This window comes from Pelophylax lessonae (genome assembly GCF_965119305.1).
Source record: "Pelophylax lessonae genome assembly, chromosome: 1".
NCBI lineage: Eukaryota > Metazoa > Chordata > Amphibia > Anura > Ranidae > Pelophylax > Pelophylax lessonae.
In genome coordinates, this window is record NC_138768.1 from 168137974 (window position 1) to 168161834 (window position 23861).

A 23861-nucleotide genomic window follows, 5' to 3' on the forward strand; every position below is an offset into this window, starting at 1 on the left:
TTGACATCTCTTATACCGTGTCCGCACAGCCATTGACATCTCTTGTACCATGTTCGCACAGCCATTGACATCTCTTGTACCATGTCCGCACAGCCATTGACATCTCTTGTACCATGTCTGCCCAGCCCCTGACATCTCTTGTACCATGTCCGCACAGCCATTGACATCTCCTGTACCATGTCCGCACAGCCTCTGACATCTCCTGTACTATGTCCACACAGCCCCTGACATCTCCTGTACCATGTACGCACAGCCTCTGACATCTCCTGTACCATGTCCGCACAGCCTCTGACATTTCCTGTACCATGTCCGCACAGCCTCTGACATCTCCTGTACCATGTCCCCACAGCCCCTGACATCTCCTGTACCATGTCCACACAGCCTATGACATCTCCTGTACCATGTCCACACAGCCCCTGACATCTCCTGTACCATGTCCACAGCCTCTGACATCTCCTGTACCATGTCCACACAGCTCCTGACATCTCCTGTACCATGTCCGCACAGCCCCTGACATCTCCTGTACCATGTCTGCACAGCCTCTGACATCTCCTGTACCATGTCCACACAGCCCCTGACATCTCCTGTACCATGTCCGCCCAGCCTCTGACATCTCCTGTACCATGTCCGCACAGCCTCTGACATCTCCTGTACCATGTCCGCACAGCCTCTGACATCTCCTGTACCATGTCCGCACAGCCCCTGACATCTTCTGTACCATGTCCGCCCAGCCTCCGACATCTCCTGTACCATGTCCGCCCAGCCTCTGACATCTCTTGTACCATGTCCGCACAGCCTCTGACATCTCTTGTACCATGTCCGCCCAGCCTCTGACATCTCCTGTACCATGTCCGCCCAGCCTCTGACATCTCCTGTACCATGTCCGCCCAGCCTCTGACATCTCCTGTACCATGTCCGCACAGCCTCTGACATCTCCTGTACCATGTCCGCACAGCCTCTGACATCTCTTGTACCATGTTCGCACAGCCTCTGACGTCTCCTGTACCATGTCCGCAGCCCCTGACATCTCCTGTACCATGTCCGCACAGCCTCTGACATCTCCTGTACCATCTCCTCACAGCCCCTGACATCTCCTGTACCATGTCCGCACAGCCTCTGATATCTCCTGTACCATGTCCGCACAGCCTCTGATATCTCCTGTACCATGTCCACACAGCCTATGACATCTCTTGTACCATGTCCACACAGCCTCAGACATCTCTTGTACCGTGTCCGCACAGCCTCTGACATCTCTTGTACCATGTCCGCACAGACCCTGACATCTCCTGTACCGTGTCAGCACAGCCTCTGACATCTCCTGTACCATGTCCGCACAGCCCCTGACATCTCCTGTACCATGTCTGCACAGCCTCTGACATCTCCTGTACCATGTCCACACAGCCCCTGACATCTCCTGTACCATGTCCGCCCAGCCTCTGACATCTCCTGTACCATGTCCGCACAGCCTCTGACATCTCCTGTACCATGTCCGCACAGCCTCTGACATCTCCTGTACCATGTCCGCACAGCCCCTGACATCTTCTGTACCATGTCCGCCCAGCCTCCGACATCTCCTGTACCATGTCCGCCCAGCCTCTGACATCTCTTGTACCATGTCCGCACAGCCTCTGACATCTCTTGTACCATGTCCGCCCAGCCTCTGACATCTCCTGTACCATGTCCGCCCAGCCTCTGACATCTCCTGTACCATGTCCGCCCAGCCTCTGACATCTCCTGTACCATCTCCTCACAGCCCCTGACATCTCCTGTACCATGTCCGCACAGCCTCTGATATCTCCTGTACCATGTCCGCACAGCCTATGACATCTCTTGTACCATGTCCACACAGCCTTTAGACATCTCTTGTACTGTGTCCGCACAGCCTCTGACATCTCTTCTTGTACCATGTCCGCACAGACCCTGACATCTTCTGTACCGTGTCCGCACAGCCTCTGATATCTCCTGTACCATGTCCACACAGCCTATGACATCTCTTGTACCATGTCCACACAGCCTCAGACATCTCTTGTACCGTGTCCGCACAGCCTCTGACATCTCTTGTACCATGTCCGCACAGACCCTGACATCTCCTGTACCGTGTCCGCACAGCCTCTGACATCTCCTGTACCATGTCCGCACAGCCCCTGACATCTCCTGTACCATGTCCGCACAGCTCCTGACATCTTCTGTACCATGTCCGCACAGCCATTGACATCTCTTGTACCATGTCCGCACAGCCTATGACATCTCCTGTACCATGTCCGCACAGCCTCTGACATCTCCTGTACCATGTCCGCACAGCCTCTGACATCTCCTGTACCATGTTCGCACAGCCCCTGACATCTCCTGTACCATGTCCGCCCAGCCTCCGACATCTCCTTTACCATGTCCGCCCAGCCTCTGACATCTCTTGTACCATGTCCGCACAGCCTCTGACATCTCTTGTACCATGTCCGCACAGCCTCTGACATCTCTTGTACCATGTCCGCACAGCCCATGACATCTCCTGTACCATGTCCGCCCAGCCTCTGACATCTCCTGTACCATGTCCGCACAGCCTCTGACATCTCCTGTACCATGTCCGCACAGCCTCTGACATCTCTTGTACCATGTTCGCACAGCCTCTGACGTCTCCTGTACCATGTCCGCAGCCCCTGACATCTCCTGTACAATGTCCGCACAGCCTCTGACATCTCCTGTACCATGTCCACACAGCCCCTGACATCTCCTGTACCATGTCCGCACAGCCTCTGATATCTCCTGTACCATGTCCACACAGCCTATGACATCTCTTGTACCATGTCCACACAGCCTCAGACATCTCTTGTACCGTGTCCGCACAGCCTCTGACATCTCTTGTACCATGTCCGCACAGACCCTGACATCTCCTGTACCGTGTCCGCACAGCCTCTGACATCTCTTGTACCATGTCCGCACAGCCTCTGACATCTCTTGTACCATGTCCGCACTGCCATTGACATCTCTTGTACCATGTCCGCACTGCCATTGACATCTCTTGTACCATGTCCGCACAGCTCCTGACATCTTCTGTACCATGTCCACACAGCCCCTGACATCTCCTGTACCATGTCCGCACAGCCCCTGACATCTCCTGTACCATGTCCGCACAGCTCCTGACATCTTCTGTACCATGTCCGCACAGCCATTGACATCTCTTGTACCATGTCCGCACAGCCTATGACATCTCCTGTACCATGTCCGCACAGCTCCTGACATCTTCTGTACCATGTCCACACAGCCCCTGACATCTCCTGTACCATGTCCACACAGCCCCTGACATCTCCTGTACCATGTCCGCACAGCCTCTGACATCTCCTTTACCATGTCCACACAGCCTCTGACATCTCCTGTACCATGTCTGCACAGCCTCTGACATCTCCTGTACCATGTCCACACAGCCCCTGACATCTCCTGCACCATGTCCGCACAGCCTCTGACATCTCCTGTACCATGTCCGCACAGCCCCTGACATCTCCTGTACCATGTCCGCACAGCCCCTGACATCTCCTGTACCATGTCCACACAGCCCCAGACATCTCCTGTACCATGTCCGCACAGCCTCTGACATCTCCTGTACCATGTCTGCACAGCCTCTGACATCTCCTGTACTATGTCCACACAGCCCCTGACATCTCCTGTACCATGTACGCACAGCCTCTGACATCTCCTGTACCGTGTCCGCACAGCCTCTGACATTTCCTGTACCATGTCAGCACAGCCTCTGACATCTCCTGTACCATGTCCGCACAGCCCCTGACATCTCCTGTACCATGTCCACACAGCCTATGACATCTACTGTACCATGTCCACACAGCCCCTGACATCTCCTGTACCATGTCCACAGCCTCTGACATCTCCTGTACCATGTCCACACAGCTCCTGACATCTTCTGTACCATGTCCGCACAGCCATTGTCATCTCCTGTACCATGTCCACACAACCTAAGATGTCTCCTGTTCCATCCAATATGCAGCCTCTGACCATCTGTCCTGTGTTGCTATGCTGTAGCATATATTGCCAGAACATATCTGTCTTATCTATATATAATACAGTTTTCAAATGTGCTTTAAAATGCATGGTTTTCCCTTTTATGAACAAGAAAATAATGACGTTCTGCTGTTGGGCCGGTAAAATAATACTATGGGGCTGGTATGAAATTATTTCCAGGGCTGGTTTTTATTCCCAGTCCAGCCCTGGTGTCCCCAACACAGTAAAAACACCTGTCACTCATCTGTCCTAGTACAATAATCTGTTACAGTGAACATCTGTCCCTGATCATTTGCCACATCTGTCTATGATCATCTGCCACATTTGCCAGTGATCATCTGGCGCATCTGTCCATGATCATTTAACACATCTGTCCATGATCATTTGCCACATGTCTGTGATCATCTGGCGCACGTCATCTGCCACATCTGTCCGTGATCATCTGCCGCATCTTTTCGTGATCATTTAACACATCTGTCCATGATCGTCTGCTGCATCTTTCCATGATTATTTGCCGTATCTGTCCAAGATCATCTGGCACACATCATCTGCCACATCTGTCCGTGATCATCTGGTGCACATCATCTGCCACATCTGCCAGTGATCATCTGGTGCACATCATCTGCCACATCTGCCAGTGATCATCTGGCGCATCTGTCCTTGATCATCTGGTGCACATCATCTGCCACATCTGCCAGTGATCATCTGCCACATCTGTCCGTGATCATCTGGTGCACATCATCTGCCACATCTGCCAGTGATCATCTGGCGCATCTGTCCTTGATCATCTGGTGCACATCATCTGCCAGATCTGCTAGTGATTATCTGTTGCATCTGTCCCTGATCATCTGGCGCATCAGTGATCAACATCTGTCACAGGGCCTTCAAAATGTGATAGGTACCCAGGAAATAAAATGTGTAATTTATGCTTCTGGAACGCCTGAAGGTGCTACTTGGATGTTGGGTCTGTGGTCAGGCTGTGGAAAAGTATCACACATGGGGTATCACCATACTCAGGAGAAGTAGCATCATGTATTTTGGGGTGTAATTGTTGCTATGTGCATACTAGGTGTTAGAAATGTCTTATAAATTGACAACTTTGTGTAAAAAAATACGTTTTCATTTTCTTTCCACATTTTCCAAAAACATGTGGAAAAAAATGACCTGTTGAAAAGACTCATTATGCCTCATAGAATATACATTGGGGTGTTTTCTTTGCAAAATGGGGTCATTTTGTGGATAATTCCATTGTCCTGGTGCTCCAGGGCCTTCAAAAATGTGATAGGTCTTTAGAACGCCTGACGGTGCTACTTGAATGTTGGGCCTCTGTATGTAGCCAGGCTGTGGAAAAGTCTCACACATGTGGTATCGCCATACTCAGGAGGAGTAACAGAGTATATTTTGGGGTGTAATTGTAAGTTTATCTATGCCATATGTAAGAAATAACTGACAATATGACAATTTTGTGGAAAAAAAAGCTTCCTTACCCAAACTATTGTGGGCAAAAAATTGCAACTTCAAAAAACTCACTTTGCCTCTTACTAAGTACCTTGGGCTGTCCTCTTTACAAATAGGGGTCATTTGGGGGGTATTTGTACTGTCCTGATGTCCCCTGAGGGCTTCAAGAAATTAGATAGGTAGTCAGTACATCAGGACTGATCAATTTTTAATGATACGTAGCCTAGCTTGTAGACTCTAAAACTTTCACACAAACCTATTATCATACACTTATCAGGATTTTTTTTTTTTTTTTTTACCAAAGACATGTACCAGAATACACTCTGGCCTAAATTTTTGATGAAATTTGATTTTATTGGATTTTGTTTGAAACAGAAAGTAGAAAATATTGTTTTTCTTTTTTCAAAATCTTCGCTCTTTTTTCGCTTATAAGCTGCAGTCTATATAAGCTAAAATGTAAATGAGCTGAAGAAGCTAGAAACTAAAATATATGGAGAACATCAACCTCCTATAGCAGTAGTGAAACACCCTGTGGATAAACTCAGCATTTTACATCTGTTCAGACCTGTCACACTTGGATGACATTATGCCGAGTATGGTAGTGTCTCCAAAGCTTGTTTTTAATACTCTCTGTCATCATCTGTTTTCAAATGTTGAGCACAGAAAAATGATTCCAATGGTCTGTGGACACAGAACATAACATACATTTTTATGTTATTACAAGCAAAGTGAAAATCCAGCTGGGGTAGGGAATGGTTACATCACATACCAGTTTTATTACTTTTTTTGCTTAAAAAGTACAGGAACATACAGGGGATTTGTATTACTTACAGTAAATCACTAACGTTAACATAATCACTGCTAGTAATTAATGTTGTCCAATTACTCCGTGACTGTAAAACATTACATAGAAGGAACAAATAGCATCTAATGGTGGTGTCAGCTACACAGTAACTATTCCTCGCACATAATCACTAGGGATAAGCATTAAATTTGGTTGAACTTAGATTTCTTTCAAAAAATAATTATGTTTTCTTTAAGATGATCTGTTGTATAAATCAAAACTGATTGAACCTAATTGCTTTGATGTAGATCGGTCCAGGCAGAAGTTCATTCATTAAAAAAATTATATATATATTTTAATGGACTTTTCTATTATTTAGGCCTTAATGCACACAGGGCATTTTTACAGCTGCTTTTAGGAGCGTTAAACATTTTTTTTGCAGCTTAAAAACACCCCTCCATGTTATTCTATGACCTCATGCACACACAGGCTTTTAGGAGCTGTATTTGGCATAGGCGTTTTCAAGGTGTAAAAAAACTCAGGACCAGCGCGTTCTGGAGCAGTAGCGTTAGGCTGTAAAAACCCCTGACGTGCCTAAAAGCGGTTAAACATGTGTTTATTAATCAGGAACGGATCTGGGAGGAAGTGCACTGGTTGTGGAGTAATACAGATTAAATAATTTCATTGGGCTTCACCCCCTGACACCTATGTGCCTTTAGTCTGGGGCTTTCTTATGCAATATATTCTTCCATCTACCCAGGAAAGGACCGGATTCAATCCCAAACATTGACAAACATTGGGGGATATCTGTCTCATCCATTCTCTAGTCCTTTGTGGGTTCTGATGCGGATCCCATAGTCCGGCTGTCTCCTCTGCAGGCCTCCCAGCTATGGCTATATATTACAGTTTTTAATATAGGACTTTATATTTTATACTTCTTTTCATTGGCATATATGGTTTAAAACTCTGGACGAATATACCCCCAGAAGAAGACTGGTTGAAACGCGTAGGGGTTCCGTGGAGTTCATATTTCTTGCCAAATGAGTGAATAAGTCCTTTGCATGTGTTTTGTGTTATGTCCAAACTATGTACACTTTTTTAATCAATTGCTATAATATTTTGTACCTGTGGCTGTTATCTGTTATGTCAGCATTGCAATAACATTTTTTATCCGAATTTAATAAAATATAAGTTTTATTAACTTTGCATCCACACCTTCCATTACTTTTCTTGGTGTCACAACGTCCCGTTCCCCATTTATCATATCCTTCTTGGGAATTGTTTTTTTTTGTGTATTCAGTTTTGGGATAGACTCCACAGTTTGAAGTTATAGAGTGGAACTAACCATTATTGGAAAATAAAACCATACATGGCATAGTAGTGCCATACCAGGTTTTGTGTATTTGAAAGCAGATATACTCACAAACATACAAGGTGTGTCTTAAAAATTTGGTGAATGGCCCGATATCCCAATGGCAACACGGGCCAGGTGTGTGCGCTTGCACATGGCTATCCAGAGACTCACCGAGCAGCACCACCTACCGGGGAGTACATGTGACCATCAGGGTAAACCCGCTGTAGGCAGTCAAACGTGGACAGTGTGAGAGGGAGGGTCACAATGCAATGGGACAACAAGTGAACAAGTTCTGCTACAAATTGGGGAAAACGGTGACAAAGATGCATCAAATGTTAGTACAAGTGTACAGGATGGAAGCCGTGAGCGGAAAATGTGTTTAAGACTGGTTCAAACACATTAGCTATGGGAAGGAAACAACTGAGGATGAGCCACGTTTGACAAGCAGAATCCCAGACATGAACGAGCGAGTCCAACAAATGCTGGCACAAGATCGGCGACAGACTCTATGATTGATGATGGAGGAATCGGGCATTAGCAAGGAAACGGTGCGCACCATCGTCTACAAAGATTTGGGTAAGCTGAAGATCTGTTCCCGGTTTAAGCCGCACAAGCTGACAGATGAACAGAAAGCAAAATGGATGGAAACCTCTGGAGATTTAATTACCATGTGTGACCAGGATCCATCCTTTCTGTGAACCATCGTCACAGAGGATGGGACCTGGGGCTACCAGTTCGATCTGGAATCCACCATACTCCCACCTGAAGAGCGTCATGAATTGTGCATATTTTGCAGACGTGGTGACAACCCAAGAATGTGTGACAGCGGTTCTGCGATCGATTCCTAAAGAGGCTTTTACTAACAATTTCCAGAAGCTTTATGAACATTGCCAGAAGTGTGTTGTGAAGGATGGTGAATATTTTGAAGGCCAATAAAGGTAATTTGTTTGTATCTTCTGTTTTGTTTGTTTTCTGACACCATTCACTAAACTTTTGAGACACACCTCGTATATCTTGTAAAGCAGACCACAAGTATGTAAAGCAGGGTGTCACGTACCTTGTGGCAGAGCCTGACGTGTAGTGGAAGACCTCTCGTACAGCCTTGGCTCAGGGGCCCCTGGTGTTGCGGTAAGAGTGCCTGCAAGATCTTCAGTTGTTGTGTGGCAGGTACATAACCAGAGTTGGGCTGGAAAGCTGAAGCATTGGATGAAAGCAGCAGGAACAGCAGCTGCAGGTACACAGAAAATGGAGCACCAGCGTCACCAGTCACTATGCAGAGCAGGACAAATGGATAACTGGATGCAGGTTCAGACAAGCCAGGTCAGCAATGGATGATCAGATACAAGCTTAGAAAGAGGAATATGATCAGAAGCAAACACAGTGACGTGCCTCCATCCCTATTGGTTAATGCAAACAGAAAACAGAGGTCGTGGGACTTTAAATGAGGCAGGTCACAAACTAAGATATACAAAAATTTAATCTGAACGTAATAATTTATTATGCATACAGTAATTGATATAAATGTTGACATAAGATTTATTCAGTAAAAAAGTACATGATCGTCACTAAATGTTGCATCTATGCATCTAAGTAGCTCTAGTTTTGTGGATCCCTGTCCACTCATTAGGAGCTTAAAGCCAAAGAATTACCTGTAAATTTATAATATGTAGGTTTGTATAGAAATACATGAAATCTCAAAAAAAAAAAAAATTGCCTCATTACTTACTTATGTCAGCATCAAAAATATACCCAGCATCTGGGGGGGAGGGAACGTGCCAGGGGGCAGGCCACTGTGACTCGTTTCCAGCACATGTGCCAGATGTGGGATGTTTCCTATCGTCTCTTCATTCTGGCGTTTGCATGGCGCTGGCAGGGCTCTGCCCTTATCCTCTGGGGCTATTTAGCTGCAGGCAATCAGGCTCTTATTCTGTTTAGCTCTTGGCAAGGCTCTGCCCTTTTTTCTGGGGCAATTTAGCTGCAGGCAATCAGGCTCTCATTCTGTTTAGCACTTGGCAGGGCTTCGCCCTTGTCTTCTGGGGCTATTTCGCTGCAGGCAATCAGGCTCTCATTCTGTTTAGCTCTTTGCAGGGCTCCGCCCTTGTCCTCTGGGGCGATTTAGCTTCAGGCAATCAGGCTCTCATTCTGTTTAGCTCTTGGCAGGGCTCCGCCCTTGTCCTCTGGGGCGATTTAGCTTCAGGCAATCAGGCTCTCATTCTGTTTAGCTCTTGGCAAGGCTCCGCCTTTTTCTCCTCTGGGGCTATTTAGCTGCGGTCAATCAGGCTCTCATTCTGTTCAGCTCTTCATGTGGTGGGGATTTTGGGAACACCTACATCAAGGTCTTCACACAACTGGTAAGATCTTTGTGGGGTCCTTGTCACCCTCATTACACTATATTTCTCACTTTGTTCACATTTTCTGGTCATACTTTTTGGTCATCTAGTTTATGTTTTTTTTTTTTTTTTTTTTTTTCCACCATGCACTATCGTCTTTACCTCTATTTTATCCTTTGGTCACTGAACACTGTTTGGTGTCTTTCACAGAATTCCCTCAGTACCTTTGAATTTCCCATGGCTTTGGTGAACACATTATCCGATACCAATCTCTACCTTTTTACTTATTAGCATATATTTTTCACTTTTTTCAATGCATATATATAACTTTTTTTATTAGCACCTGTCTACATGTATGTTCACTTCTCACGGAATGGTTTCATATGTCTTGGTTTGTCCTCTGGCTGCCTTCTTGCTCCCTCCTCTCCCCCTTTGGACTGGGTGGCTCATCCTTGCCCACGGCCCCAGAACAGATGTCTGCCCTGGCTCATTCACTTCCCCCCCCCCCCCCCCCCCCACAAATGCTGGGTATATTTTTGATGCCGACATGTGTAAGTGATGAGGCAATTTTTATTTTTTTTTGAGATTGCGTGTATTTCAAAACAAACCTACATATTATACATTTACAGGTAATTGTTTGGCTTTAAGCTCTTAATGAGTGGACAGGGATCCACAAAACGTGTACAGCTACTTAGATGCATAAATGCAACATTTAGTGACGACCATGTACTTTTTTACTGAATATATCTTATTACTATTATACCAATGTCTTTACTATATGTATTTTTTTTGTGTCAGCCCTTTTTGTATACATCTCTGCATCATATTTGTAACTGATGTCAACATTTGTATCAATTACTGTATGTATAATTGAATTATTATGTTCAGATTCTATTTTTGTATATCTTAGTTCGTGACCTGCCTCATTTAAAGTCCCACAACCTCTATTTTCTGTTTGCAGATACAAGCTTAAACAGCAGGCAGAGAATGGTCAAGATCCAGGCAGAGGTTGGCAACAGGATATCAGGCAGATGAAAGATATAACAATGTCTTAAAGCAAGCCGAGGTCAGGACAGGAGAAATGCAAGCGTGGTCAGGATAAGCCAGGTCAATCATAGGAATCAAAATACAGAGCTTAGGAATGTGGGTAAAGCTGCAGATCAGACAGCAAAGCACTAGTGCAGCTGCTGCACTTACAGTTGTGCTCATACGTTTACATACCCTGGCAGAATTTATGATTTCTTGGCCATTTTTCATTGGAAAACAATACAATACATGGCATAGTACTACTAAAGCCAAGTGTAGTTTATAAATAAACAAATATACTCACAAACCTAAATCTTGCAAAAAAGATCACACAGCATGTGAAGCAATCTGCAGGTCCTTCTGGGATCTCGCCTTTCCACCGCTAGCATTGCTAAAGCCAGCTGCAGTGCCTGTCGGCGGCATGTCTCCCAGTTATCTTCTATGGGAGCTAAGTCAGCCTCTTGAGAAAGTCATACTAATGATGAAATGTGTGTCGAGGGTGGGGACTAGCGCTAATCACATGGGGGCTTATTAGCAGACACACTCGAGTTGATTTACCTAAACTGGAGAGTGCAAAATGCTAGTGCAGCGGTGCATGGTAGCCAATCAGCTTCTAGCTTCAGCTTCCTCAATTAAGCTTTGACCAAAAAAAAAAAAAAACTGGAAGCTGATTAGTTTCTATGCAGAGCTGCACCAAATTGTGCACTCTCCAGTTTTAGTAAATCAACCCCGCTATGTACATGAATAGGCATTTGCTTACAAAAATCTAATTCTCATTATTTAGGGTAAATAAAAATAAACCTAAAAAGTAAAAAACAGAATATTTTTATGGCCTTTCCCTATATTTAAAGTGGTTGTAAAGGCCGAAGGTGATAAATAACAATTAAATAAATCAAAAATCCAACAAAAGAACGTCAGCTGACAGCAGGCTTTAACAAAGACAGACAGAGGCGCCTCTAAGTGTAGACTTTATGCAACAAGTTTAATGAATAAAATTATGCACTCACGTTAGTAAGCATATATTCATGCCCATAAAACAAGGTTCCAGTGTGGAGAAGTGTACATCATCCGGTCATGGACATCCGTCCTGCTGGAGCTGAAATCCTTTCGCCGTGGCCGGCTCGTACGGCAAGGTTAGAACCAGGAAGTAGGCTCGGTGTATTTGCTTGACAGCAAGCCTTGCTGTCAAGCAAATACACTGAGCCTACTTGCTGGTTCTAACCTTGCCGTACAAGCTGGCCACGGCGAAAGGATTTCAGCTCCAGCAGGACGGATGTCCATGACCGGATGATGTACACTTCTCCACACTGGAACCTTGTTTTATGGGCATGAATATATGCTTACTAACGTGAGTGCATAATTTTATTCATTAAACTTGTTGCATAAAGTCTACACTTAGAGGCGCCTCTGTCTGTCTTTGTTTTAGCCCTGTGGAACCCTTGGCTTTTGGTTTCTGGATGGCTGCCCTACATGGTGGACTTTTTCTCCCCCTGTGCCATTAATGACTTTTAACTCCATGGACTTTTGGTTCAATATGTGATCAAGCGCCTGTTAACATTGTGGACAGCAGGCTTTAGCCCACTAAATCAAGACTGATGTAGAATCCATAGCCCTGCACTGGGCGTAAGGATGCTGAGATACAGTCCACCACTGGAGCATAAGGGAACACAGGGGTAGTGGAAGGATCAGATTGTATTTACTGAATGCAGCAACAACTTTTGTCTTGGAATGTGAAAGTGAAAACAAAGGTAAAGATTCTTCAATTAGCAGATGAGCAATAGTGTCCCTGATTTTGAGGAACTGTCCCTTATTTTGAACAATGTCCTTCTGTACCTCTTTCCGGCTCATTTTTCCCTCATTTTTAGTCTGAGCTATATAGTTGTATATAAGTTGTATATAAAATGCACTATTTATCAATCCAAAAGTGTTTTACAATGCTAATTCAATTTCAAAATTGCTGCATCTGTAAATACCAAAAGCCAATATAAAGGAATAGTAGTGGTAAAAAAAATAATAAAAAGATGTCCTATGCCTACATACTTTTGCTAATAGGCGCCCCTCAATCACATCTCAGAAAGTTGGGAGGTATGGTGGTAGCAGTAGTAAAACTGATAGCCTTTCTAAGAAGTGGTGTTGCATTCATGTAATGGGTTCCCCGTAAAGCAGATGCAGCCCCAATATATATAGTATATTTCAGGTGTTTCTCCTGCATAATCTGAAATACGTACCGGTATTTTCATGCATGTCTGTACAAAGATCTTTGCTTAGATCGCTGGGTGGCCACATCACGCATGTATGAATACTATATTTCCCTTCAAGCCCATATGTGTTTATTTCAAAACATAGATGATACTTTAAGCTCAAACTGCTTTATGTGATCATGTACATTGATTCCCATAGGAGAGAGTGTAGATAAATAAGTTATGTGAAATATATATTCAGCTCCTGGGCATAATATGCGAAGCACTAGCTAGATTACCACCTAAGATTTTGTATGTTACACTACATTTTTATTATAAAATGTTTGCATTTAGGTTACAGTGCTTTGACTTAAAGAAACACAAGGGTAGGGGTGGGAGTGAGGGATCCAAAGATTAGTAATTACCATTGACTGCCATGTTAGTGACAAAGACACTAGCCAATAGATTGTGAGGGAGATGTTTTTTTCAACTTCCTCCATTACTCTGTCTGTCTATTTGACTTATAGATGTACCCAATCACATTTTAAAAACTCCAGATAGCCAATTCAGGGTAAAGCAACTGGTTTGCTTTATTGGCTCACCCTCACTCAACTTTAGTGACTCGTATCTTAACACGTTACATTGGGCTTTCCCTCCCTCCCAGTGGTTGAACCAAGTTGCGATGGAGGGGAAGGAAGGTATATATACATGTCTGTGAAGGTCTGCATCTCTGACTTTTACCTATAGGTAAGCCGATAATAAGGCTTACCTATAGGTAGTGTAACTATCTAGTAAACGAGCACCGCTTAGGAGATATTTACTGTACATGCAGCCAGTGACATCACTGGTGCATGCGCTCTAAAGGAACGGCCACCATTGCCATTCCTTCAGAGTCCTGTGTAAACGGCGGCTCCCGCTCGCATTCGCAGGAGTGACGTCATCGCGCCTCCGGCCAGTCACAAAGCCGGAGTCCGCAAACCCGGAAGCAAGATGGGTGAAGATGAGAGGGCCTGCAAGCTGTGAAATCTTGGTGCTTGAAAGGGCTTTGTTTTCCGGTAAGTTTAACATAATGTGCTAGTATGCGATGCATACTAGCAAATTGTGACATCACCTTGCAAGGTAGGAAAAAAAAAATGTCCAGCAGTTTACAACTGCTTTAAAGTGAGGGCCATTTGACACCACTTGCAGTCCAGTGTGTTTGTTTTTTTTTTTTTTTTTTTTCTGCATCAAAAATGCATGGAAAGTAGGTTTTATGGTTTCCGATAGCATCGTTCACACTGGTGCTTCAGTTCCAGTTCAAGAAAAGAAAGTAGAACATGCTGCATTGTTCCTGCACTGGACTGTACTGGAACACTGTAAAACGCATCAAAAATGTACTGGAATGCACCTAAACCCACACACCTAAACACACATGTCCTTACTTAAGCTTAAGAAAAAAAGAGGGAGAAAAAACCTACTGGACTGCATCAAAAACATATCAATAATGCACCAAAAACAAGGCAGAAAAGTATCTGGAATGCATCTGGACTGTGTTTCTATGGTGTGAACTGGCCCTGACCTTTGTGTCTCACCATGCATGGGCTAAGTACGGGTTTGTTTTATAGGGCAGGTTCACTTCTGATCAAAAACTCCCCAGAACCCAAGCCTAATTTAAGCTAAAGCCACCCCACCAAAGTGCCTACTTTCCTCTTCCTGCCATGCCTAGGGCCTTTGTGTAGCAATCTTGTCCAATGCTCTGTGGGTCATATCGTACCAATGTGGTGTAGTATGGAACCATTCAGGTCTATTGGAAGTTACTGCACAAGCAGATTTAGACAAGACGAGGCAATAAACAATGTGGGAGGCCACCACTGTTAAAAGAAAGTAAGTAGACATCAAGGTAAGCCTTTCTCAACAAGGGTGCTGACTGAGGATGTCAGGGTTGCCACAGCATCCTGGTAGTGAAAGGCCCTCAGATGAGACCGAGCTTCGAACTGTACATCGGCACAGTGGGAGCTCCCTCAGGACAGTGACAGGAAAGTTAAAGTAGTGGAAGGGGAGGAGCCTTCCTTCTCTTCTCCTCTCCTTACGATGGAGTACCCAGCAGTGTGAGTGCAGGTATAGTGCTGGAGATTTTTAAAAAGACTGTTTATGTGTGCTTATATGTATGTATGCATGTGTGTGTGCTTATATGTGTGTATGTATGTATTTACTGTATATTTGTATGTATATGTGTGTGTGTGTTTATAGATGTATTGCCAAAAGTATCAGGACGCCTGTCTTTACACGCAATTGAACTTTAATGACATCCCAGGCTTTCCCCAAACTCGCTCATCAACGTCTTTATGGACCTTGCTTTGTGCACTGGTGCGCAGTCATGTTGGAACAGGAAGGGCCAACCCCAAACTGTTCCCACAAAGATGGGAGCATGAAATTGTACAAATTGTCTTGGTAAGCTGACGCCTTAAGAGTTCCCTTCACTGGAACTAAGGGGCCAAGCCCAACCCCTGAAAAACAACCCACACCATAATCCCCCCTCCATCAAATGATTTGGACCTGTGCACAAACAAGGTCCTGAGACCCGTTTCCTAATTGGCCAAAAGGAGAAGCCATCCTATTGGCGAAGGAGGAGGAGGGAGAAGACGCGGGGGAAGCCCGACCAACGAAGGGGGGCACGGAGGAGACTGAGTGGGAAGCTGCCGCCACCTCCACATGTTAGTCCAGGGGCAGCACAGGGTCAATGAGCCAGCGACGGGGGACGGGGGGGGGGGGGTATGGTGTGCAGTGCAGTGCAGGCTGGAGCTGGTGTGGTCCGTGGTCAGGTCCGTCTGACGCCCCCCGACCCATGGAGCACCAGCCGCCACTGGCCTAAAGTGGAAATGTCCAAATTGGGCTCCAAGTGTCAATGTTTTGTGTCGCCACCAACATTTTCCAGCACTGCCTTAACCCTCTTGGGCATGGAGTTCACCAGAGCTTCACAGGTTGCCACTGGAGTCCTCTTCCACTCTTCCATGACGACATCACGGAGCGGGTGGATGTTAGAGACCTTGTGCTTCTCCATCTTCCATTTGAGGATGCCCTACAAATGCTCAAAAGGGTTTAGGTCTGGAGATATGTTTGGCCAGTCCATCATCTTTAACCTCATCTTCTTTAGCAAGACAGTGGTCATCCTGGAGGTGTGTTTGGGGTCATTATGTTGAAATACTGCCCTGCGATCCAGTCTCCAAAGGGAGGGGATCATGCTCAGCTTTAGTATATCACAGTACATGTTGGCATTCATGGTTCCCTCAATGAACTGTAGCTCCCCAGTGCCGGCAGCACTCATGAAGCCCCAGACCATGACTCTCTCACCACCATGCTTGACTGTAGGCAAGACACACTTGCCTTTGCACTCCTCACTTGGTTGCAGCCACACATGCTTGACGCCATCTGAACCAAATAAGTTTATCTTGGTCATATCAGACAACAGGACATGTTTTCAGTAATCCCTGTCCTTCGTCTGCTTGTCTTCAGCAAACTGTTTGTGGGCTTTCTTGTGCATCATCTTTAGAAGAGGCTTCCTTCTGGGGCGACAGCCATGCAGACCAATTTGATGCAGTGTGTGGTGTATGGTCTAAGCACTGACAAGCTGACCCCCACCCCTTCAACCTATGCAGCAATGCTGGCAGCACTCAAACCTCTATTTCTCAAAGACAACCTCTGGATATGACGCTGAGCATGTGCACTCAACTTCTTTGGTCAACTATGGGCGAGGCCTGTTCTGAGTGGAACCTATCCTGTTAAACCCCTGTATGGTTTTTGCCACTGTGCTGCAGCTCAGTTTCAGGGTCTTGGCAATCTTCTTATAGCCTAGGCCATCTTTATGTAGAGCAACAGTTCTTATTTTCAGATCTTTGCCATAAGGTGCCATTATGAACTTCCAGTGACCAGTATGAGAGAGTGAGAGCGATAACACCAAATTTAACACACCTGCTCCCCATTCATGCCTGAGACCTTGTAACACTAACGAGTGACATGACACCGGGGAGGGAAACTGGCTAATTGGGCCCAATTTGGACATTTTGACTTGAGGGGTGTACTCACTTTTTTTTTGCCAGCGGTTTAGACATTAATGGCTGTGTGTTGAGTAATTTTGAGCTAATTTACACTGTTATACAAGCTGTACACTTACTACTTTACATTGTAGCAAAGTGGAATTTCTTCAGTGTTGTCACATGAAAAGATAGAAAAAAATATTTACAGAAATGTTAGAGGTGTACTCACTTTTGTGAGATGTTGTGTACAGTATATATATATACATATAAATTTGCTTTTCAGAAGAATTTGACAGGTGGGGAAGAAGTCATATGCCGCCTCCTCAAAGCCTGTTTTAACCCCCTAAATGCAGCATCACCATGCTGCAACAGCAAACCATGACCACGGTGATGGAACGGTTGTGGAAAAGATGCAGAGTGGCCCCATTCACCTGGGGGTTTACTTCCAGCCGTGGCCCTTGGCCACAGCATGTGTACGACCCTGACTGCTACCTCTGCAACTAAAGGGGGAGCAGTTGGGGTGGTAAAAATGGCTTAATTGCGTAGATTTACAGCCTCTCAACCTTACATGTGAACAAGCTCCAGGTTCACAGCTGTGTGGATGCATGTAGGGCAACCCATTCATTTCAAAGTCCGCAAACCTTGTCTTAAAAACCACAGTGCAGCAGGTACCATTAATAATTAATAACGCCAACCTGTGTGTCTGCTAAAGAGCCTGGTATTTGTCTGGGTGTCAGGAACATGCGTGATTTTTTCCCTGAAGCGCAATAATGTGAACCAAACTTTACACAGGGGTTCCTTTAAAGTGGTAGTAAATCCTGCAATTGTATTTTTACCTACAGGTAAGCTTATAATAAAGAATGAATGCACCATGTAGGAGATATTTTTGTGAGCATACCCGTGTTACTCCTTCAGAGCTGTGTCTCATGGCCGAGACTCCCGCACGCATTGACGGGAATGACGTCATTGTGGCTTGGCCAATCAGATGCCTGGAGTCCCCGAACCCAGAAGGAAGACCGGGTGAAGATAGAAGCCTCTGCAGCGGGGACAGTGCGCCGCTGGAGGGCTTCATTTTAAGGTAAGTCTTTCATTATGTGCTAGTATACGGTGCATACTAGTACATTATGATATTGCCTTGCAGGTGGAAACTTTTCTTTTTTACAGAGTTTTCTACCTCTTTAAAAGTGAAAATACTTTCCAAGGGTGCCTATACTAAAAAAGAGACCAGGACACACTGACCTAGGTGATGCAAGGGGGATAGGAGTTACAATAGGTTAGAGGGATAGAGAATTTTTCTGTATTCTAAAGAGAACCTGTCCTGTATGTACACATTTTTCATTTAAAGCGGTATTTAAAGCTGAACTCTGGGCTAGAACACAAAAATACACTTGCAGTGGTTAGATGTTCATTCTAGGGGTCAAAGAAGAGGCTCTATTACTTATCTTATTATCCATTCCTTCAGTTTCCAGCACTGTCCTCCTCTTCCCAAAACTCCAGGTTGGGGTTCATTGATTTCTTCACGTGCAATGCAGAGCTAATAATGGGGATGCCAACAGATTCTTAGAAAAGAGGCATCGCTGGACCGGTCACTTGACTAGAGGGAGCCTGCTGAAGTGTGGAGTATTTTTCTTTATTCTTGAGCCCCTAGACATAAGCTGCATTTAACCCTTGCAGGAAGGGGGGATGGGTTTTGGGGCCCACGGCAAGGATATATATATATAATTTTTTTAACAGCCTTACATTTTCAATGACCTTAGATGATTCCCCTGTATTTCTTTATGCTTCTCCTCTATTAGGATGGTTGTCTTGATCCTGGCACATCTTGGATTATAATTATTCTGAATCCAGAGGCACATTGAAGCCTTCATGCATCCTTCCACAGAACATTGATTAATTACTATACTGGAAATAGGTGGCCCTTGTAACTTTGGCACAGCATGCATCCAAGTTATTTGCATTCCAACCACTGCTTCAAAAATGTTTATTAAATTTAATAGTCCTTTAGGATTAATGTACCCTTTCATCTGTGTTTTGCTTGTGATAACCATTTGTAAAGCATTTGTTAACCACTTAAGGAATGGAAGGTTTTACCCCCTTAATGACCAGGCCATTTTTTGCGATTTGGCACTGTGTTACTTTAACGGACAATTGCGCACTCCTGCAATGCTGTACCTATATAAAATGTATGTAATTTTTCCCCCATAAATAGAGCTTTCTTTTGGTGGTATTTGATCACCTGTACGATTTGTATTTTTTGTGTATAAACAAAAAAAGTGAGACAATTCTGAAAAAAAAAAACAATATTTTTCACGTTCTGCTATGTAACCTTTCCAAAAAAAAAATAATTTAAAAATCACTTTTTTTATCATTGTAGGCCAATTTGTATTCTGCTGCATATATTTGGTTAAGAAAATCCCAATAAGAGTATATTGATTGGTTTGTGCAAAGGTTATTGCGTCTACAAACTAGGGGAAAGATTTATGTCATTTTTATATATTTTTTATATTTTTACTATTAATGCCGGCGATCAGCGATTTTTAGCGGGACTGCGACATTGCGGCAGACAGATCGGACCCCTAACCGACATTTTTAAACACCTTTGGGGGGACCAGTGATATTACTACAGTAATCAGTGCTAAAAATATGCACTGTTACTGTAATAATGACACTGGCAGGGAAGGGGTTAACCCAGGGGCGATCTAAGGGTTAAATGTGAGCCTAGGGGGTGTTTTCTAACTGTGAGGGGGAAGGGCTTATTGGATCAACACAGGGACCTGTGTTCCTTAATAGGAGGAACACAGGAGCCCTGTGATGATAACTGACATAGAATACATGTTTACAACGGCAGACTGCCGTTCTGTCTTCCCGGGGAGTGGTTGCGGGTGCCCAGCTACAATCGCGGCCGCCAGCCCTGCAGATCAGCCTCCCCTCTTGCGAAACGCCATGTGCGCGCACCCCCATGCTCTTTTCAGGGGAGCAACATATGGGTACGGCGATTTGCGCAGCCGAGCCAACCTGCCGCAGTATATCTGCGGCGGGCGGTCGGCAAGTGGTTCAACTTGAATTTCTGTCAAACAGCTAAATACACAGATCAAATGGTTTTAGTTGTTTCACACCTCCCAACTTTCTGAGATAGCAATGAGGGACACTTATTAGCAAAAGTATGTAGGCAAAGGTCACACCCCCTGGCAAGCCCCCCTTAACCACTTTACCACTGCTCACTTTGATGCTACTGCAGCAAGGTGGCAGCCCTGGGTCTGGTGAAGTAGACCTACGTCAACAGATTCCTCCCTCTCTCACTGCCTCTCTTCCCCGATCTTCGGGGAAAGACTGAGGAAATCCGCCTGTTTGTGTAAACAAAGTGAGCAGATCTCCTATGTGACAGACAGTGACAGGTTACAGGATTCAGCATAGCTGAACCTGTGATCTGTGTCTGTGTCACACAGTCCCCTCCCCCCACACACATCAGTAAGCATGAGGCACACATTTAACCCCTTGATCACCATCAGTGTTAACCCCTTCCCTGCTAGTGTCATTATTACAGTAACAGTGCATATTTTTAGCACTGATTGCTGTAGTAATGTCACTGGTCCCCCCAAAAGTGTAAAAAATGTCAGTTAGGGGTCCGATCTGTCCGCCGCAATGTCGCAGTCCACAAAAAATCACAGATAGCCATCATTACTAGTAAAAAAAAAATAGACAATAAAAATGACAAATCTTTCCCGTAGTTAGTTAACGCGATAACTTTTGCACAAACCAATCAAAATACGCTTATTGTGATTTGCTTTACCAAAAATATGTATCAGAAAACAAATTGACTTAAAATGTTAAAACATTTTGATTTGTAAATTTTTTGGGGGGAATGTTATATATCAGAATGTGAATTTTTTTTTTTTTTTTTCAAAATTGTCGCTTTCAAAAATCAAAAATTGCACAGGTGATCAAATACCACCAAAAGAAAGCTCTATTTGTGGGGAAAAAAATACATAAATTTAATTTGGGAAGAGCGTCGCACGAAAGCGCAATTGTCCATTAAAGTAACGCAGTGCCGAATCGCAAAATATGGCCTGGTAAGGAATGGGGTAAAATCTTCCGGTCTTAAAGTGGTTAAAAATACGCTCATTGAGAATTTGTTTGTCAAAGACATGTAGCTAAATACATTCTGGCCTAAATATATGACAAAAATTGAATATATTGGATATTTTTTAACTGTCAAAGTAGAAAATGTAAATTTTTCGCAAAATTTTCGCTCTTTTTTTATTAATATCGCAAAAAATGAAAAGCACACAGGTGATCAAATACCACCAAAAGAAAGCTCTGTTTGTGGGAAAAAAGGACGTAAATTTCGTTTGGGTACAGTTTTGCATGACCGTGCAATTGTCAGTTAAAGTCGCGCAGTGCCAAGTTGAAAAAAGTGGCCTGGTCATTAAGCAGGAAAATCCTCCGGTCTTAAAGTGGTTAACCTCCCTAGTGGTCTGATTATGTCCAGATTTCTGTGCTAAAAGCGGTACATTGTTTTGCATGGAAATCTGCTGTTTTATATTTTAAAACTCACCTTCCCCCGCCGTTCTCCAGCCATCCTCCCGCTGTCCTCCCAGCCGATGCCGGCACCTGTCTTCCAGTTCCCTTCCCTGCGAGCGTTGCGACGCAGGGCGGTGGAACCGGCAGCAAATTGAAAAATGTAAATACACTAAATGACATGATACAAAGCTGTGATCCTAACGGATTACACTGTATCATGCCATTTCAGCACAGGATTTCCCCTGGTGACTTTTCCAGTACCCTGCCTGTGTTTTTCCAGTTCTTTGTGCCTGGAAAATAGAGAACGACCATGGCGTCCAAAAAGCGTTCTTTTTGCGCAAAAGCGCTTTTAGACTAACTGGAAAACAGCGGCAGCGAAACGGAGTTACTTGAAGAACTGAGCGATAGCGTTTTGAGGGAAAATTCGTCATCAGGTACGGAAAGTGAAGACAGCGACGATTCTGATGTCTCTTTCTGGCACATAGCTCTGTTGGAAATTCTGAAGAATCATTTGATATACTTCCCAAATTCCATGAGCTATGTGCCAGAAAGAGACATCAGAATCATCGCTGTCGTCACTTTCCATACCTGATGACGAATTTTCCCACGAATCGCTATCGCTCAGTTCTTCAAGTAACTCAGTTTCACTGTCGCTGTTTTCCAGTTCGTCTAAAAGCGCTTTTGCACAAAAAAGAACGCTTTTTGGATGCCATGGTCGTTCTCAATTTTCCAGGCACAAAGAACTGGAAAAGCACAGGCAGGGCACTGGAAAAGTCACCAGGGGCAATCCTGTGGTGAAATGGCATGATACAGTGTAATCCGTTAGGATCACAGCTTTGTATCATTTCATTTAGTGTATTTACATTTTTGAATTTGCCACTGGTTCCACCCACCTGCGTCGCAAGGCTTGCAGGGAAGGGAACCAGAAGGCAAGTCCCGGCATCTGCCAAGCACAGAGCGGGGAGAGAGTGTGAGGACGGCGGGGAGGACACCAGGGAGGACACCGGGGGATCGCAGGGAAGGTGAGTAATGTTCTGGGGTATTCCCGAGTGTCGCTCGGGGTTACCGCTTTTGGTACTGAAAGTTAACCCCGAGCCACACTTGGGAATACCACCAGGGAGGTGAAAGGAGAATTGTAAAAAAAAAAAAAACAGTTAAACCCACAAGAGCTTTTTTTACCATTACTATTCCTTTATGCTGGCTTTTGCAATTTACAAATGCAGCAATCTAGAAGTTAGATGAAAGGTTTAGCACTGGCCCTGGAAAACAATTTCTTGATAGATAAATAGTGCATTTTATGTATAACTATATAGATCTGACCAAAATGATAGATAAGTGAGGAGGAAAGAGGGACAGAGGGACTTTCTTCCAAATCAGGGACAGTCCCTCAAATTTAGGAACAGTTGGGAACTATAGTGTTTTACCTGCCTATATTTGTATTTCTGTCTATCTAGTCCTGAGATTTACACAGCTCTGCCACACAGCACAGCCCTTTAAAGCAGGACAGGAGATAGGATTTTTCTCTGCTGCAATTCAGTAAGGGTCCTTTCACACAAACGATCCGATCAGATCCGCCTGTCAGTTTTTTAGGCGGATCTGATCGGATCCTCCATGCATCCCTATGGTGTCTGCTGACACCTGCTGCCATCCGCATCCGATCCTGTCCGTGAAATCCAGACGGATGGAAAACCTATTTTCCATCCATCCAGGGGATGGGATCGGATGAGAGCGGACAGGCGGTCCGCTCTCATCCGATTCCTCCATAGAGAGCAGCGGGGTGCTGACACCTCCCTCTCCGCACACAGAGCAGAGAGGGAGCTGTCATCTGCCTGCTCAGCGGGGATCAGTGTATCGATCCCCCGCTGAACAGCACGGAGTCTGCCGACGGAGCGGACCGTGTGAAAGGAGCCTGACACTTCCAGTCCCACCCCCCTGTGGCTGGATAGTGAAATCAGAATCAGAAGTCTGATGTGCTCATCTCTCCTATCAACATACTTATTGCTCTGCAGCACAACTGTTGTTTCTGCGCTGTGCTGTACAGGGACTGCATAAAGCTGACACCACACACAATCCAGATATTTACACTTATTGCATTAGAATTACCATTTTCAGCTTCTGTTCCAGATTAGTGCTCCCATTAAGTCAAATAAAATAACATTCATCCAGGTTCAACTCCTTTAATACATG